At 42.6% G+C, this 18,677-nt stretch overlaps 1 protein-coding gene and 1 long non-coding RNA gene across 5 annotated transcripts in view; one reads left to right on the top strand and one right to left on the bottom strand.

The window, feature by feature from the left end:
- Positions 1-10,695, top strand: part of LOC125459857 (uncharacterized) — a 110,607-nt gene extending 99,912 nt beyond the window's left edge. Inside the window, exon 4 of the long non-coding RNA XR_007249131.2 lies at positions 8,287-10,695. This is a non-coding gene — a long non-coding RNA (uncharacterized LOC125459857). The remainder of the gene's footprint in view (positions 1-8,286) is intronic.
- The window catches only part of vac14 (vac14 homolog (S. cerevisiae)), a 320,684-nt gene that overhangs the window by 114,773 nt on the left and 187,234 nt on the right, over positions 1-18,677 (bottom strand). The gene's annotated exons all lie outside the window — the stretch shown is intronic.

The following is an 18,677-nucleotide window of genomic DNA, read 5'->3' on the forward strand; positions in this document are numbered from 1 at the left end:
TATGGACATAAAAGTTAGGAGCAGGAATAGGCTATTCAGCTCAAGTCTGAATTGAATTGAATTGAATAATTTGTTGTCATGTGTATTCAATGTAAAATTACAGTGAAGAGTGTACACCTGCATTGTACATATATGGCACCATTCACTAACTTATAAGTAGTAAAAAAATAACTTTGATAAGAATATTATGGTTAATCTGATTACTTCACATTCAAAAATTTACCTATTTACCTGCCTTACAAACATTCAATGGCTCTGTTTGCATCATTGTTTTGAAGAGGAGTGTTCCAAAGTTTCACAACACAGAGGAAGAAGTTGTCCTCAACTGTCTTAAATGGGTGACCCCTTAAATTGTCATTGGCTAGAGCTACTTGCAAAAGTGATTGACATGGAAGAAACAATTAGCCTCTAGAGCTGAAGTTAGCTAGCACACGGTTATGAGAATCGAGGGCAGTCCTTGCCTGAGAAAGAATGGCCTGCAGAGACCTTCCTAGCAGAAAGTGTAAGGACGGCAGATGCTGGAATCAGAGACAACATAGTGTGGAGCTGGAGGAACACAGCAGGCCCTTCAGAAGAAGGGTCCCGACCCAAAACATCAACTTTCCTGCTCGGATTGCTGTGTTCCTCCAGCTCTCCATCTTGTTATCTCAGGAATGGTACAAAGATTGACATCAAAAGTGGGAATATATTTAGAGAAAAACAAGTTACTACTAGATAGTCAACATGTCTTCATCAAGGGTGGGTCATGTCTGACAAATTTAATTGAATTCTTTGATGAGGAGGCACAGGAAGTGGATGTGGGTATTGCTCTGGATGTTGTGTATTTGGACTTTCGGAAAGCATTTGATCCAATGTCACATGGCAGATTGGGGAGTAAAAGAGAAATGTTGGGATTGATGGGTCCTTGGCAACATGGGTTAGAAGTCAGCTAAAAGATAGGAAACGGGGAGAAAGTATTGATAGGCACATCTCTCACTGGAGATGTATTGAAAAGTGGTGTTACTCAGGGATCACTTTTTCTGCTTTCTATAAATGATTTGGAGATGGGTGTTGTGAGTGAAATCTCTAAATTTGCAGATGATACTAAACTAGCAAGAAAATGAATTGTTAGGATGATACTGAGTAACTTCACAGGGACACTGACAAGTTGGCCTAATGAGCAGACACCATGCACAGGACAGATTCCCTCTAAGATGTATTTAAGAGTGATTGTGTGCCAATCCTAAGGGAACTGCACTGAAGAAGCCAGTCACACACGTCCCTCCGAAGTTGGAGAGAACATTCCAAGGAAACCAATGAAGAATCATATCAGAAATTGACCATAATTAGTTCTCAGACCAGTTATGGAATGTTTGTGGAAAGGTCAAATTTTTAAATTTCTGCTCCCTATGGAGAAAGCTTCCCGTCAGGAATGCCAAGTCAGAAATTTACTCCCACTAATCATGATTTCTCTGGATAGCGCACAGCTGTCTGCTTTGTACTATGACTTCAGAACCAAGCTATCACTGTGACTTTCCTGATGCATTGAGATCCTGGGCTAACATCCAACCCTCAACTGAAACTGCCAAAACAGATTATATGGTTAGTCACTGCAGTGCTGTTTGTAGGACCTTGCTAACCAACTGCCACATTTGTCTCCATAATGAGTGACTACACTTGAAAAAGATTCACTAGCTGCAGAGATCAAAATAATTCCTCCACCATCCTTACTCCTCCCATTTAGGGGTTTTCATGAGATTTCTGAAGGGGTGCCTTTTAAGGACTACTTTTTAGTTTTCAGGAGTTGCTTTTTTAATCTCACCAAGTCATTAATTAGTTGATACAGTCATTACATAAGAATATTGTGTTTGTGTTGACCTATTGGGACGCACAGAGGAATTTTTTTTCTTTAATCATGAACAGATTAGGGCAGCATTTATTGCCCATCCCTAATTGCCCAGAGAGCAGTTCAGAGTCAACCACTTTGCTGTGGGTCTGGAGTCACATGTAGGCCAGACCAGCTAAGGATGGAAGTTGGCTTCCCTAAAGGGCATAAGTGAACCAGATGGATTTTTCTGACAATTGGCAGTAGATTTATAGTCGTTAGACTCTTAATTCCAGATATTTTATTGAATTCAAATTCCGCCATCTGCCGTGACAGGATTTGAACCCGGGTCCCCAGAACATTATCTGGGTCTGTGGATTAACAGTCTAGCGATAATACCACTAGGCCATCACCTCCCCATGAGAGGGGAATGAGATGGTTTCACCAATATCTTCAGTATCATCAACTTCCATTAAACTTAAAGCCACACCACACAAGGAAAGCAACGTATTTCTTGGAGACCAGAGTAATTACATTGGCACAAGACAACAGTCAGAAATTGATATCAGCTTTTTGAAAAATATTTAATGCACACTCCTACCCATCACCTAAACACACCTGCAGATTGGTGAAGATACAAGCTGCAAGATTAATGCCTATTTTACTGTATCTCTAGTCTCAATAGATGATTTAATTTGACAACTTATTAAAGTAACATCCTCTACACTTTTCCCCTGGACAGTGGCTCCAGAACATATGAAGTCTGAAAACAAACGATTCCACATTTAGATGTGGCAAGTTCATTAGTGGCTTTGAGCTTTCCTGGCTCCTGGTTAGTTGAATATTCTTTTGGTGACAGATTCAAGATTCTTCTCTTGCTTTCTGACACCAAGCAGGCTGCCAATATTCTCCCCCCGCCCCCCGCTGTAAGGTGCCCTAAACCCCACCCTCCACTTCTCACTTCTTTCTACTCTCCTCTCCTGGCAGCCCCTCTTTTAAAATAAAATATTCACTTGTGGGATGCAGGCATCATTGACTGGACCAGCAGTTGCCCTTGAGTTGGATGTGGTGAACTGCAGTTCATGTGCCTACTGCATCTTACAGGCTCCTTCTCTTTCCTCTTATGCACTTTGGCATTTCCAGCACCAACTTCACCCCTCCCCCCCCAAACCACCTCCCACCTCCGGCCACCCCTTTTGTAGCCTTCATCATCCCATCCCTCTGCTAGCCTTCTTTGTACCACAAACACTACGCCCCTTGAAGTCTCCTTCTGCCCTCTATAACACGGTCTCTCTGCTCTCCATCCACCCCACTGGAGAATATGCTGTTTGCAGTAATGACAGCCCAGACAGAGATTGATTGTTTAGGGAGGTAGTGCTAAATATTGTCTCTGAAAGGCTGTAAAACCCATTAGCATCATCAGGAATTTATTCGCATTTATCCCATTTTGTACAATTAAATTTTAATTTATAAAAACTAAAATTTATACTAAAATAGGGAAGTGATGACCTAATCGTATTATCGCTCCAACTGTTCACCAAGTGACCCTGGATACGTTCTGGGAACAGGTGTTCGAATCCTGCCACAGCAGATGGTGGAATCTGAATTCAATAAACAAATCTGGAATTAAGAGTCTAATGACAATCATTGTCCTTTGTCGGAAAAACTCATTTGGTTCACGGAAGTCATTCCCCAGTGGAAGGAAACCGCCATCGTTACCTGGTCTGGTCTACATACTGTTTGCAATGTGTTTGACTCTTAATTGCGTTCTGGACGATGAGGATTCGGGCAATAAATGTCAATGACACCCTCATCCTGTGGATAAATTTTTAAAAAGTTGAAGGAATTGTAAATTGGGTTTAGCTTGGTTAAAGACAGGCTTATATCTACATTGAGGTCAAGAGGTTTTTAAGTTCTAATTTTATTGCAGTTTGAAACTGGGTGAATACTGAAACTTCAGGCAGAACAATTGTTGGAGTCAGCAGACTCAGGATTTTGGTCTAGGAAAAGCCCTAAGATGTGGTGGCTCCATGCCATAGAAAAACAAAAGAGACCGTCAATAAGAATCCCAGGGAGCCATCAGTAGTTCCACGTGGCCGAAAGTAGATGACAAAAGGCCACAAGCAATATTTGCTTGATGCAGCAGAAAAAGGTGGAAGCTTGGTGAATTTAGCAGCAACTCGGTAAAGCTGACTCTTTACCAACACTGTTTCAGCTTTTGTCAATGAGATGCTGTGGGGCAGTGTCAGTCTCCGAACTCTGTTTTGGGAGCAGAGACTGACCAACCAAGCCTGAAGGAGTCATTGTGGCCCATAAGCTGGAGAATCTTCAAGGTGTTTCCAAGGCTAGATCTTTGAAACAGAAGCATTGGAATTTCCTGTGAGATTTAACACGATCTGATGACCTACAGCGTTGGCCATCTGGGTGGGTTGTTTCTTGGCTGCAACAGCCATGCTATGGGGCAGTCAACTACAGTTTGTCTATTAACTCCTCTTAATAGAGGTTAACCCTAAATGTCAGACTATAAAGTTGTACATGTGGTAGATTCTTTTATTTGTGTAACTTTGGATAACTGTGGCATCTTGTAGCTATATCCTCAAAGTATCAGGGATCTTGACCCTTGTCAACTTTAAGCAAAAACATAGCTGGTCTTTCAATACCTTAATGTATATTTGTCAGTCTCATCTGGGATCATAGCTCCAGCCACATCAAAAAGACACTCTACCCTTCTCCTCGGCAAAAAGTATCAAACAACCCACCTAGCAGGACACTCATTTTTTCCTACCCAACTTGAGGATCCTCCAATCATAAGTTGTTTCCTCTAAAGCATAAAATCTGTAAGACTATGTATTTTTTCTAAATGTTTTTCTTCCCAATTAGTTAAACAACAAGGTTGATTTAATAAGAACAACTGAGATCTAGAAATACTAAGACTCAAACACAAAGCATTCCTGAAGTGGAAACAGCACCAAAACTTGAGGGCTACATAGCACTTCTACACATGACCTTCTTTGTCCTGACAAAGGCCTTTGACAGGTCACCTGGGAAAGATTACACAATAGCCGCCTCAAATTTGGCTGCCCACAGAAATATGTCACCATTGTCTGCCTGCTGAGCCTCCTCTCAGTGAGGGCAGACATTGGCAATAGAGCTCAATACCAGCTCGGGTGTGCAGTAATCCGAGAAGTTCAGTATTTAGAGTCAGAGTCAGCGATGTACAGCACAGAAACAAACCTTTCAGTCCAACTTGTTCATGCTGATCAAATATTATAAATTAATTTAGTCCCATTTGCCAGCATTTGGCCAATATACCTCTAAACCCTCCCTATTCACAAACTCATCCACATGCCTTTTAAATGCTGCAATTGTACCGGCCTCCACCACTTCCTCTGGCAGCTCATTCCGTACACGCATCACCCTCTGCATGAAAAAGTTGCCTCTCTTAGGCCCCTTTTAAACCTTACCAACTTAAAACTATACCCTCTAGTTTTGGAATGAACCACCCTGGGGAAAATACCCTGGCTTTTGGCCTTATCCATGCCCCTCACAGTTTTATAAACCTGAGAGGTCACCCTTCAGCATCTGACGCAGGGAAAATAGCCTCAGCCTACTGAGACTCTCCCTACAGCTCAAACCCTCCAACCCTGGCAACATCCTTGTAAATCTTTTATGAACCCTTTCAAGTTTCATCTCTGCCACAGCGGGAGACCGGAACTGCATGCAGTATTCCAAGAGTGGCCTCACCAATGTCCCATGCGGCCATCCCTGGTGTGGGATTTGAACCTGAATCATTCTGAATCAGATGCGAGGGGGAATCAAAGGGAAAGAGAGTCATGTTGAGTTAAGTGACTCAACCATTTATTTTGGCTTTAGGTTGGTGAGGAATGAAGACAGCGTCCATGTAAAAACCAACCTGATGCCTGACTTGCGAGTAAAGACAGGTTCATCTTTTGGGTGCATGCAGCCATGGAGGGGACATAAATAAATGTGCGTGCATTGGCAAACTGACACTGACCTTTGACCCCTCCCAGCTGCTGCCTGGAAATGATCCCTGAGCCCCTGGTTGTGACCCGTGGCGCTGCCTGATGAAATTCCTGCAATTTGATGACAAATGTACTCGAAGCGCAGAGTTTAAAGAGCAGCAGTAATATCAGCTAACCTGCAAGCATCATTAGTATGAACAATATGGAGCAGACAAAAAAGCTCTTGGGTAATATCAGCACCAACACCTCTGGCACCCCGATATCAGGTTCTTGTCTCTGACTACCGTGCCTCACATCATGGCACTGATGATAGTCGATCAGCTGCTATACATGAGCCATAGCACTGACGCAAGACACCTAAAACAGGCTGTTAAACTTGGTAGTTATCAAGGGGGCAAGGAAACAGTTCAAGGACCTGCACAAAGTCTCTGAAAAAGTATGGAAGAACCCTACAGGACTCATGGAAATGCTTAGCCCAAGGAGAAGTATCTGCAAAGGAACAAAGCATGTTGAGCATTTGTGACAGGCCTGGGTGGAGGGGGCTGAAGCTCAAGCGTCACACCCAGCCTCCTGATCATACACCAAGTGCCTCTCAAAGGGTTGAGTCTGCAGGTCTAACATTAGACTGGTTAATCACCTCAGGGCCCACAACACTAGCATGGAGGAAAGTCAACTCCTTGGGATCAGGGATAACTATGTTGACTATTTAAATATATACTCACTATACAAATTCAACTAACTAATAAATTTGGTTGACTAACAAATATAAAATTGAAAAACTCGACTCACTGTGTCCATGAAAGTAACACTGATTGTTGTAAAGATCTATTTGGCTCAGTGATGCCCTTTAAAGGAAATTTCTGCCCTTACCTGAGCTGGTGTACAAGTCACTCTAGACCCACGGCACTCTCAGCCAGCCTCTGATGCATCACATTATGACAGAAAGGTTGAATCTGCGGTACTGCAAGAGAATTATGAATGGCAAAGTATGCTGGCCTAGCCTGTGACATACATGTGCTGTGAAAGCGTTAAAATCAACGACTAGGGAAAAAGAAAAACCTTTATGATTTTGGGCAAGAGAGGGTGGGAGATGTGAAGAGAACATTACATTTCTGAAGATGGGCCCTGACCTGAACTATCAACTTTCTTGTTCTTCTGATGCTGCCTGGCCTGCTGTGTTCGTCCAGCTCCACACTGTTATCTCAGACTCCAGCATCAGAAGTTCTCACTATCTCATACAAGGAAAAGGTTTTTTTGTTCTGCAACTGGTAATGACCTAGAACTCTCTGCTAATTTGTTAAATATTCATTTGGTAAAGGAGAAAGTGGGAGACAAACAAAGTTGCTGGAAAACCTCAGCAGGTCTGGCAGCATCTGTTAAGGGAAAAAACAGTTAACGTTTTGGGTCTGATGAAACTTCCTCAGAATGCAGGAGCGGTGACCTTTCTTATAAGTTTGATCACTCTCCCAAGTTCATGATAAATGCAAACCTTTATTCCCTTAAACAGCTCTGAGCCCTTGCCCAACTGAGAATATTCTTAGTGTTGATACTCTCAATTGTTCAAACATTTGTTCCTAATTATCATCAACTGCTCTAATCCAATCTGGAGCATATGCATATCCCCATTCAGTCTGCAACACAAGCACAGATTGTCTTTGCATCCAGCATCCTTGTAGGCAATGAATGGTTTCAAAAGGATATTAGATGAATACTTGAGTGAAATAAATTTAGGGATTAGGACTTCCTGGATTGCTCTACAGAAAGTTAGCATGAGGTAAAGTCACCATAGCCCTGCCAGACCACAGGGCTGCTCTCTCAGAGAGATACGACTGGTAGGGGTTTAACCTGAGGGTCACCATGCCTTAGGCAAGGGGAGAGGTTAAGGAAGATGCTTCATGTTGCGGCAACCAACTGCTATTGGTGTCACTGCAATGCAAACCAGCCATCTGAAAACTGAGCTAACTACAGTTCTTCAGAAAGAGTCACGGGCCTCAAAACATTAGCTATTTCTTTCTCCACAAATGCCACCAGACCTAAGATTTTCTAGCACTTTGTTTTTATTTCAGATTTCGCCTGCAATATTTTACTTCTGTCTCTGCTTTACTCACTGTGTCTGCATGGGTTTCCTCTGGGTGCTCCGCTTCCTCATACAGACTAAAGACGTGCGGGTGAAGTGGATTAGCAATGTTCAATCTCCCATTGGGTTAGGGTATGGATGTGGGCCTGGGCAAGATGCTATTTGGAGGGTCTGTATGGACTCAATGGCCTGCTTCCACACTGTAGGGATTCTATGATACCATTTTGTCATTAGAAATAACCAATTTACCCAAAAAAAAAGTGTTTTTCGTTCAGAAAGCCAGTTTTCACAGAACAGTCCATTTTTTCTCTTTTCCTGACAGGATAAAATAGTGTGCGCCCGTGTAGGGAATATTTAGAGGGATAATAATGTATATTTCTATACTATAGATTGTGCATTAACCAATTGTTGCATCCTTGCAGGACCGCTTTTTAAGTCAGGTGCCTGAAGAATGTGTTTAAGAAACAGTTGACAACCTAGTCAAGTATACCATCATCATCAAAGGCTTTGTTAGTAAATGCGTAGCGGACTGCGTGCCAAAGAAGTCAACCCTTTTGTTGCCCAACTGCAAACCTTAGATGAACAGGAAATCCACTGCCTACCAAAGACCAGGCAGGTGGTATTCAGGTTTGATGGTCAAGATCTTTACAGGAAATCCAGATACAACTTCTGCAAAGCCATTAGAGACGCCAAGAGGCAATAGTACCACACAAAGTTAGAGGCCCAAACTAACTATAACGAAACCCACTGCCAGCCACAAGGCCTAGATGACATAACGGGAAACAAAATGAGGCAGAACAAAATAGCGGCCAAAAATACATCCCGTCCTGACGTGCTCAATGCATTTTACCCTCGGTTTGAGCAGAATGCCAGTGGTGCAGTGTCACCTGCCCCAACAGCCCCGGGTACTCCTGTTCTCGAAGACATCACATTGGCCTTCTTGAGAACAAACCAGAGGAAAGCAACTGGCCCAGGTGGAGTTACCGGCCCTGCACTCAGATCCTGTGTATGGAGTGAATACTCCAGCTCATGGGAGTATTCACTGACCCCTTTAACCTCTCTTTGCTACAATCTGAAATTGTGCCTCGATGACTACTACCCAGTGGGCCTACCTCCATAATAATTCTAGAAGTTAGTAATGGCTCACATCAACTCTAGCGTCCCAGTCTGCCACTACTCCTTGCAATTTGTTTACTGGTGTAACAGTCCACAGCGGATGCTATTTCTCTAGCCCTACACTCACCCTCGGAGCATCTCGATAAGAATACCTATGTCAGGCTTCTGCTCATTGACCACAGCTCCACTTTCAACGTTATAATCCCAACCAAACTACAGTCGATTCTGCTGTAATGCTACACTTGCATTCCTGCACAACATCGTATTATAAAAATCATGCTATAGAAATGACAGGGTCTATGGGAAAAGCAAGGTGGGGGGCATTCCACCAAAAAAAGTCACTCAAAATAGCTTTAAAAAACACAAAAGCCGAACACAAAGGTCAGCACAGTCTGAATAAATACTCAATTCATATCTAATAATGAAATAAAAATAAATTTGACATTTTATCTTGGGGGAAAAAAAAAGTCATACTGCCTCCTCCCACAGAAAGCACTACATGACAAAGCCCAAATAATGATCACGAGATGCCGGCGTTCAGACTCTTTCGGCACTAGTATTGCACGTGTTCATGACAAAGCCCATGAAATAATCATGTGATGTTGATGCATTCTCTTCCACAAACCGACAGAATCACGTTACAGCCTACACAAGTTTGCATTTTAGAAACAGCATGTCCCTACTCATCAGTCGCAACATAGCCAATTTGCGTTGACAGAACATGCGTTATAGCAAAACCGACTGCAATCTCAAAACTGAGACCAAGGTCTCTGCTCCGCCCCTTGCAACTAGATCCTCAGCTTTCTAACCCATTGACCACAATCAATGAAGATAGACAACAGCACTTCCTCCATGATAGCCCTCAACACTGGTGCCCCACAAGGATGTGTTCTCAGACCCCTACTGTACTCCCTGTGCACTCATGACTGTGGCCAAATTTCAACCAAACTCCATTTACAATTTGGCTGATGACACCACCCCTGTGGGCCAGAAATCAAACAACGACACTACAGGAAGGTGGAGTGCTTGGTGTTATTGTTGCACCATGACAATCTCTCCCTCAATTTCGGCAAAACTAACAAACTGATCATGGACTTCAGGAAGAAAGAAGGAGGACACGCCCCCAACTACATCAATGGAGCTGAAGTGGAAAAGGTTGGGAGCTTCAAGTTCCTAGGAGCGATGATAACCGACAATTAGCCCTAGTCCTCCCACGGAGATGCAACGGTCAAGGAGGCATAACGTCTCTTGTTCCTCCTCAGGTGGCTTCGGAAATTTGGTATGTCCATAAGGACCCTCACCAACTTTTATAGATCCATCATACAAAGCATTCTATTTGGTCACATAACAGCTTTGTATGGCAACTCTTTTGCCTACAAGAAACTACAGAAAGTTGAGAACACAGCCTATACCATCATGCTAGCTGAACTCCCTTCCGTGGACTCCATCCACACTTGTTGGAGTAGAAAGGCAGCATGGTAACACTCTCTTCCAACCTCTTTTGCCAGGCAGAGGATACAGAAGATTAAACATACATACCAACAGGCTCAACAGGCTCTTCCCTAGTGATATTTGACTCCTGAATGCACCTCTCTAATTTCAGATTTAACTTGATCATGCTTTTGTACACCTGTGCAGCTGTAACCTTGTATGCCTCATTCTGCTCAATCACCCTGTGATCGAAATGTCCTTGTATGTTATGATCTGCCTGTACTGCGCACAAAACAAAATTTTTCACTCTTAGTTACGTGATATCAATAAATCAAATCAAATTAAAACCTGGGTGATAGTTTAAAATATGGCATAGCTAAGGTGTTTAATTCATCAGCTGGGCAACTGGAAGAAGTATTTTTAATTAGAGTGCACAAGATGAAAAAGGGAAGTGAAAAGAAAGGGGTCAAGTGCAGCGAGGGGGGGCAAGGATGAGTGCAAGGGAACAAGGGGGTAACAAGAGTGTGGCAAAATGTGTCTGCATGTGGGTGCTGTAATATAATTAAGAGGTGCAAGGTGCATTGACTGTCAAGATTCTAATGCTCCAATATTTCATCTAACAGGCCTCATTAAAAGCATTTTAATTCCAAATCCATGGGGACTAAACAAGTGCCAAAGGGGAAATGTCAAATACAATTTCACCTCTTATTTTAAGCTGGGTTTCAGTCACAAAGCATCAATATTTTCAATGACTGAACATCTACTGCTCTCTCAGCATTCTATCAATTGGAATTTTCAGAATTGAGATTGATCAACTTTAAAAGGGTAAAAGGTATCAATAGGTACAGAATCATTCATTTTAGTTTAGGAGACTGTTTTTGGCCTGTCATGCTGACATCATCTCTCAACAACAGTGACAATATTCTCCCACTGTAGCCCTGCCGGATAATTATCTGGTTCCCTTATCGAGCACCAATTGTAAACACTTACCACATGCTCTGGGCATCCATTCTAGATGCTAACTCTTTGCCATGTAAAATGATTTTTCCTTTTGTCTATACTAGCTATTTTGCAAATCATCTTGACCTGGTGTCCTGTAGTTCTTTACTCCTCTGCCAATATGAACAGTTTTCTCTGTCTTCTGTGTCCTTCTAGATCCCTCATGGTTTGAGCACCTCTTTCAACTCACCTCTCACCTTACTTTCCTCCAAGCTTCTTATGGCCTCTTCTACACCCTAATACCTCACATTCTTGCTTAAGACTAGCGCCCAGAACTGGATACGTTACTTCTGCTAAGGCCAAATCAGTATGCCTTTTTAACCACTATCTCAACCTGACCTTGCCCAGATTCAACAATTTGTACACATATAGCTCTCGGGTTTTTCTAGTGCTGCACCGTCTTTCAAACGGTGCCCTTGATTTTATATTGCTGCTTGCCACCCAAAATGCATCGTTTCACACTTGTCTGCCTTCAGTTTCATCTTCCACATTTCTATCCATTCCATCAGGTGGTCTATATTCTCTTCAAGTCTATCACTGTCCTGCCCACCATTCACAGCACTCCCAAGTTTTCTGTCATCTGCAGGTTTTGAAAGACCCAAGTCTAGGTCAATAATAAAGATCCAAAAATATATAAGGAAATAAGACTGCTCGATAAAGTCAAAATACAAATCAGAGGCTCGTGGCAGATTAGTAAGGTAGTAGTGGCAGCTGACTCAATAATTCAAAGGATAATCTAGTTTGCAACCAAGATTGAGAGTCTTGTATGGTCTGCTGCCTTCCACATGCAAGGGTTCAGTACATAATGAAGTGGCTGGGTAGACTTCCAAAAAGGGAGCATGAACAAACAGAGGCTGTGGTTCATGTGGGAAGCAACAAATTAGGAAGGATAGCTTAGAGGATATGCAGGATCAGTTTGAGGAGTTAGAGTACAGATTGAAATGCAAGACCTTCAGGGCAGTAATCTCTGAAACACTACTGCGCCATTTTTGTGAAGACAAATCAGGGAGGTAAATGCATAGCTTGAGGGATTATATAGAAATTTGGGTGGGGGGGGGGGGAGAAGAGAGGAGATTTAGATTTTTTTAGACATTGGGGTCACTTTTGGGAAAGGATAAAACTTTCCAGAAGAAACAGACTTCATCTGAGCAGAAATAGAGACAGTAAACAATGTAAAGGGTGAGGGTCATCTCATGGGTCTAGTTTTGGAAGTGCCAGATGGGAGAAGATGGGAAGGCTTGAGTATTGACTGTGAACCAAGAAATGGCTAGCTTCCAAATGGCATGGAAGAGACAAGGGCAGGGTTAAATTGCATATACATAAATTCATTGACTATGGTGAATAAAACAGGATTGGTCAAAGATAGTATCACTGCTCTTGAGCGAGCTGCAATTCCTGAATTAGATTAGATTAGATTCCCTACAGTGTGGAAACAGGCCCTTTGGCCCAACAAGTCCGCACTGCTCCTTGAAGCATCCCCCCCCCAGACCCATTCCCCTATAACCCACACACCCCTGAACACTATGGGCAATTTAGCATGGTCAATCCAGTTGTGGACATATCAGTAACTAGAGGTCACAATTGCAAGATTGCCAGTGAGAGAGCTAGGAGTGAGAGGAGGAGAAACTTCTTCACTCAGAGTTGATAGGATTGGGTGCGCTGCCTAGGAGGATGGTGGAGGTGGTTTCGATAGGAGGTTTCAAAGGAGAACTAAAGAGATAGGGCTGGAGAACATCATTGCTTCCAGAGTTGAGTGGGTTGGATTATGAGGAGAGACCGAGTAGGCTGGGATTATACTTATTGGAATTCAGAAGAATGAGGGGAGATCTTATAGAAACATATGAAATTATGAAGGGAATAGATAAAGTGGAGGCAGGGAGGTTGTTTCTGCTAGCAGATGAAACCAGGACTAGGGGCATAGCCTCAAAATAAAGGGAAGCAGGTGTAGGACTGAGGTCAGGAGGAACTTCTTCACCCAAAGGGTTGTGAATCTGTGGAAATCCCTGCCCAGTGAAGCGGTTGAAGCTACCTTGTTGAATGTGTTTAAGGCAAGGCTAGATAAATTTTTGAACAGTAAAGGAATTAAGGGATATGGCGAGCGGGTGGGTAAGCAGATGGAGCAGAGTCTCAAAAAGATCAGCCATGATCTTATTAAATGGTGGTGCAGGCTCGAGGGGCCGGATGGCCTACTCCTGCTCCTAATTCTTGTGTTCTTATGAAGGGGACTAGCTGGGTAGCTCTATCTAGAGCATGTACACAGATTATGTGTTGAATGGCCTCCTCTTGTACTGTAAAATTCTAGGATTCTGCAATTCTACATTGGAACACGCTTGAGGAGCAGAATGGCCAACTTCAGCTCCTATGTTATCAAAATATTCTGTTCATAACCTGCAAAAGGCTCCTATTTAAAAACAACGCTGCAGAACCAGGACTCATTTCAGAAAACTGGAATCCTTGTTGTCATCTGCCTTTCCCATTTTTACATGTGTTTCCAGCTTTTAAAAAAAATGAAATATGCGTTATCTTGGCTCTCTGATTTAGTGGGTTTCATGGAATTCCATGAACCAGTTTGATCCAATGTTCAATGTTCAATCAGACAAGTATCAGGAAAGAAAGCAGAGATACGGTAGCTTCTTCACTGTTATCTACCCTGCATGCTGTATTGTTGTTTGAGGTGGGAAGAATGGAGAGTAAAAAAACAGAAGGTTGGTACACATAACAATGGTCTTTACGGATTCACAGCAGATGTCAGAATTTGGATAAGAATCACCAATTCCACCATTCTCTCAGACGGGAACTTTGGGAAACGCCAAACCACTTCAGGAAGAAAACAAACTGCACGCCAACAATTCAAAGTAGGTTCAATCTGCTGGGAGTGACAAACATCTATGGGAACGGGCAAAGCTAGTTGGTTATACCGCTGATCACAGACCAGAACAGAGCAGGCATGAATCACACAAATACTTGGGAACACAAACCTCGGAGGTTGATGCAGGTTTACTGCATCATGAATTAAGTGACAATACTTCATTTGTGAAACACATGGCTTCTTTCTTTCTTGCTTTCCTTCCCTGTGGGTGTTTTAAAGCCACGGCAAATAACTGAGCTCACGACAGCTGCTCAAAACGTCAACTTAAACCAGCATGACAGTGTTGCCAGGCCTGGAAGACTGTCCTGCAATCTCTGGGAAGGAGGAATTAATGCCCAGACAGTGCTGCTCGCATGTTCAAGCCAGAGAAAACAAATGGAGAGTAATTTAAAAAGAAGTTCCCCCATTTCCTCTAACATTTATTTACCAGTTTGAAAAGTATCATTTTTGAGTTGGGATTGGGTTGTGGGGAAGGCAACTGGCAGCAGCAGGGAAAGAGAAGTTTTGAAATAAAACACATTGTTGGAAAAGCTCAGCAGATCTGGCAACACCTGAGTTAACGTTAAATCAGAAGGGTCAGGTCTGAAGAAGGGTCACTGGACCTGAGGCATTAAGTCTAATTTCTCTCTACAGATGCTGCCCCGACCTGCTGAGCTTTTCCAGTATGTTCTGCTTCTGTTTCAGACTTTCAGCGACAGCAGTTCTTTCAATGTTTTGAATGGGATGTTTTGAATTGGCAGGGATAAGAGGGGAGGTCTCCAGGGAGAACATGTCCCCCGCCCCCGAATTGGCAGCCATGGTAAAATATGTCAGCATTATTTTGTGTGCTAAGTTCTGACACACCAGGGGTCCCTCCTTTTAAACAAGGACAACACTGATATAACAAAGGCATTATGCTGGAGTGTGGCATGAGTAGGGTTGTCATAGAGCCTCCAGGATTTCAGGCTGACAGTAATATAGGAGAAAAGTCACAATGAAATTTCAAAACTGTTGGCCTCTCCCACTTTATTTGGGCACCGACATTGTAATTTTCTGGATCTGCCTGTTCCGCTCGTAAACCAAGCTTTTCACTATATTTCGGTAAACGTGACAATAAATAAAATCAATCAATAATTAACATACTGGAATCAGGTTGACTGGCAGTGAAGAACCTTGCAGATGATCAAAAGGTGGTATGTGGGTGCAGGGTGGTTCAAACCAGGAGTTCACAAACTAAATTAAGAGTGGAGTAAGCACTTGAAAGGGCCTCTGCTTTTGGCAAGCAAACACACCCATCCCATCAAAAGCTTTTTATTTCCCCTTCTCTAACGATTTAAAAACCTAGGTCAAGGAGCCAGGCTTTGGTGTGGTCATTCTGAAACAGCACTACTGCTCAACAAAATTTGACTTTTCCTCATTAAAGCAAAACCAAAATTTAATTCGTCAACTTAAATTTCTCCTGCCATTAGCAACAGACGCACCCAACACTGGACTTCATCCTGGGGTTAAACAGCTATTGGTACGACCCGAGGTTGAAAACAAAATTTGCAATTTAATTGCAATGCCTTGTGCAACTTGCAACCTAATTGGTCACTGAACAGAATTTCATACACCCATCATTGATCTTGGCTAAACTTCTATTTGCAAGCTGACAAAGAGTATTAAATTCCAGGCAAATCTGCATCCATTTTATATAGGAATCTAAGTGAAGTGGAAAGGAAGAATAGTGCAGATGGTGAGCATCTGAAAGTAAAACAGCAAACGCTCAGCAGCCCAGTCAACCTTTTCAGAGAGAGGAAGATACGGTTAGATTAATGGAATGTATCGTGTTGTGCACTCTGTGTCAGAGCTGGAAGGTGGTACAGATTAGCATTTTATAAAGGAAAGGGAGTGAGACAGAAATGTGATAGACTGAGTGTCTGCACATTCAAGAGGAAAGGTCTGTAAAGTGATGAGGTGGAGAGCAGGAGATGATTGGTGACAAAATGACAGGAACCCAGGCAAAGAAAAGAGACAACATAATGAGAGGAAAAGATTTGTTCGCATTCTAGGAAGAACTTAGGGGTGGAAGCATGAACACCTATCTGGGGGCACGAATCTCTCTAAACACTGAATTTAACAACATTGCAGTATATTTAGGAAAGATTCCTAGTGCTGGCTAAGGGCTACTGAATTAAGAAACGCTGTAATATAAATAATAAACAGGACATGTTAATGAAAGTATTATCTAGTAGTTACCAGAGGACATCTCACCCCATCTTAGACATGTTACAAATGGAATTACTTCCACATTGTCTATTTGAACACTCACATTAGTACTGTGTAAATTCTGCTTCCTTCCCACTTCAGTTAAAATATCAGACTTCATTGTGATCGACATATTTTTCCAAACCACTGTCCTTTGTACTATTCTCTAGGAGCTATAGGCATAATCTCCAGCCTCGGCACCGCCTTCTGTCTCGCTTCCCTCTTTTCCGTCATCAGGACTCAACTTACTGTCTACCAGCAGGAAGAATTTTTAGACAATGGTCTTTCAAATGATCGTGGTTAAAATGTCAGTGAAAGACGTGGAGCACAATATTCGGTAGCATTTCTTTGTGTTCCATTTATTCCCTTCCTTGGTTAGGAAGTTTGGTCAGACGTGGGCTCCCAGAGTCAAATTTTGCCTATGGCACGCAACAAATGCCACATTTTACTCAGGTACTTTGCTCCAAGTGTGGGGGTAGGGTTCATATGATATAACAGTTGACCGTGACAGTGGTTTGTAAATTAAAATGCAAGCATATAGTCAAATCAGAAAGATTGCATCATGACAGCCTCCAGAACAGGGCAACGAGTGTTGCAATTTGCTTCTGCTTCCATGATAATTGGGTCGACAGCCAGACAGTAGATACACAGGCAAGGTTTCAAGTTACCATAACTATACCAGTTCACCTACAAGCACTTGATTATACATACCTCAGTTGACATCAAATGTGAACTGCCAAATTTATAGAAGCGAGGATTCCACTTGTTATAAGGCCCTGAACTAACACCTACCTTTAATTGTTATGAATGCATTGAAAAATGCACTAACATTTAACTTCCACAATTTTAATAGCGAGACTTCCATGAACTAAAAATTGTTTTGGGACACTAGTGATCTAAAATGGCTATGGTCACCCGACAAGCTGGAGACAAACATTGTTTTTTTCAAACTGACCACTCTGCAGGCAATGTAACTAGACTTGGAATGTACAAACAAACTATATTTCAGGAGCTTGCTTTGAGCAACATAACAGAAAGACACAGCAACAGTGACCAATAACAATGACAATACAGGAGGCTCTTCTCAGTCCAGCTAAATCACAGAAACCAGTGCTGGTCAAACAGTAACTTGGAAGGATCATTCACCGACTCCTGAAGCCCAGTTTAAACTGTGCACGCTTCCCTGTGCGTGCACAGTTATGCATTTGTGTGTGATGTCACATGTAAAGTCTACATGTGGACTTCAAGGCCTTGGAACCATGTGCTCCCCAGGGATCGTGTAAAAGTAGTTGCCCGCAGCTGCTGGTATCAGTAAATACTGCCTAATGTTGAGAGGAGGCCTTGCCAAGAAGTCGTGACATGTTTAAGTGAAGTCAGTGGGTAACACCACCATCACAGATTAATAAAACACTCTCATATCTAGGATCTTACAATGTGGAGATCGGTTGCCACGTACATACGCTATATTTTTAATACAGTTGCTGTTATCAACATGAAGTTCTTATTAAAAGGAAAGAACAATTTGGAGCAGTGGGATCAGTACAATGACCTCATCACTGATGGGCTTGGCAGCGGGTAACTTGTGATTTCTATCAAGGAACTCTCCTAAATCACTATCCTGTGACTACAGCAAAAGTCCACGGGCTGATCAAAGTTTGGACTCAGCTGGGCCAGGTTGTGACATTCTCATCCAGCCTGCCCACTTTCACTGTCCAAGTTCTCACCTGATGAAGAAATACTAGACAGATGTGACAAAAGGCACAGTGTATTGGTTTAACTGTACCCACCCAGTGCCCATGTCAGAGCAGGGCTAGGAAAATGTTGCTCTGCTGATGAAGTTGAATTCCTGTGCTAATAAATCAATGAATGGCGGCAGATAGGGATTGTTGAATACAGTTGGAGGTTCACACATACATTGTTCAGCTCTGTCAGCATTGTGTAGATAGAGAAGGTAAACAGGAGTCAGATCGCTTCCCACCACCTTCAGTTCCTGAGGAAACCAGAGGAATGGGATAGACAGTTACAGTCTTTACTATGGTAGTGACTTCATAAGCAGCTGCCTCAATAAATGCAGACCCATGCACTAATATCTACTGGACTCCATTCCAGTTATTTGTTATTTGAATGGAACCCTCAAACAAACTTAAATTACCTTCAGATCTGACCATTCCA

The sequence above is a fragment of the Stegostoma tigrinum genome, chromosome 16 (assembly GCF_030684315.1).
Source record: "Stegostoma tigrinum isolate sSteTig4 chromosome 16, sSteTig4.hap1, whole genome shotgun sequence".
In the NCBI taxonomy this organism is placed as follows: Eukaryota; Metazoa; Chordata; class Chondrichthyes; order Orectolobiformes; family Stegostomatidae; genus Stegostoma; species Stegostoma tigrinum.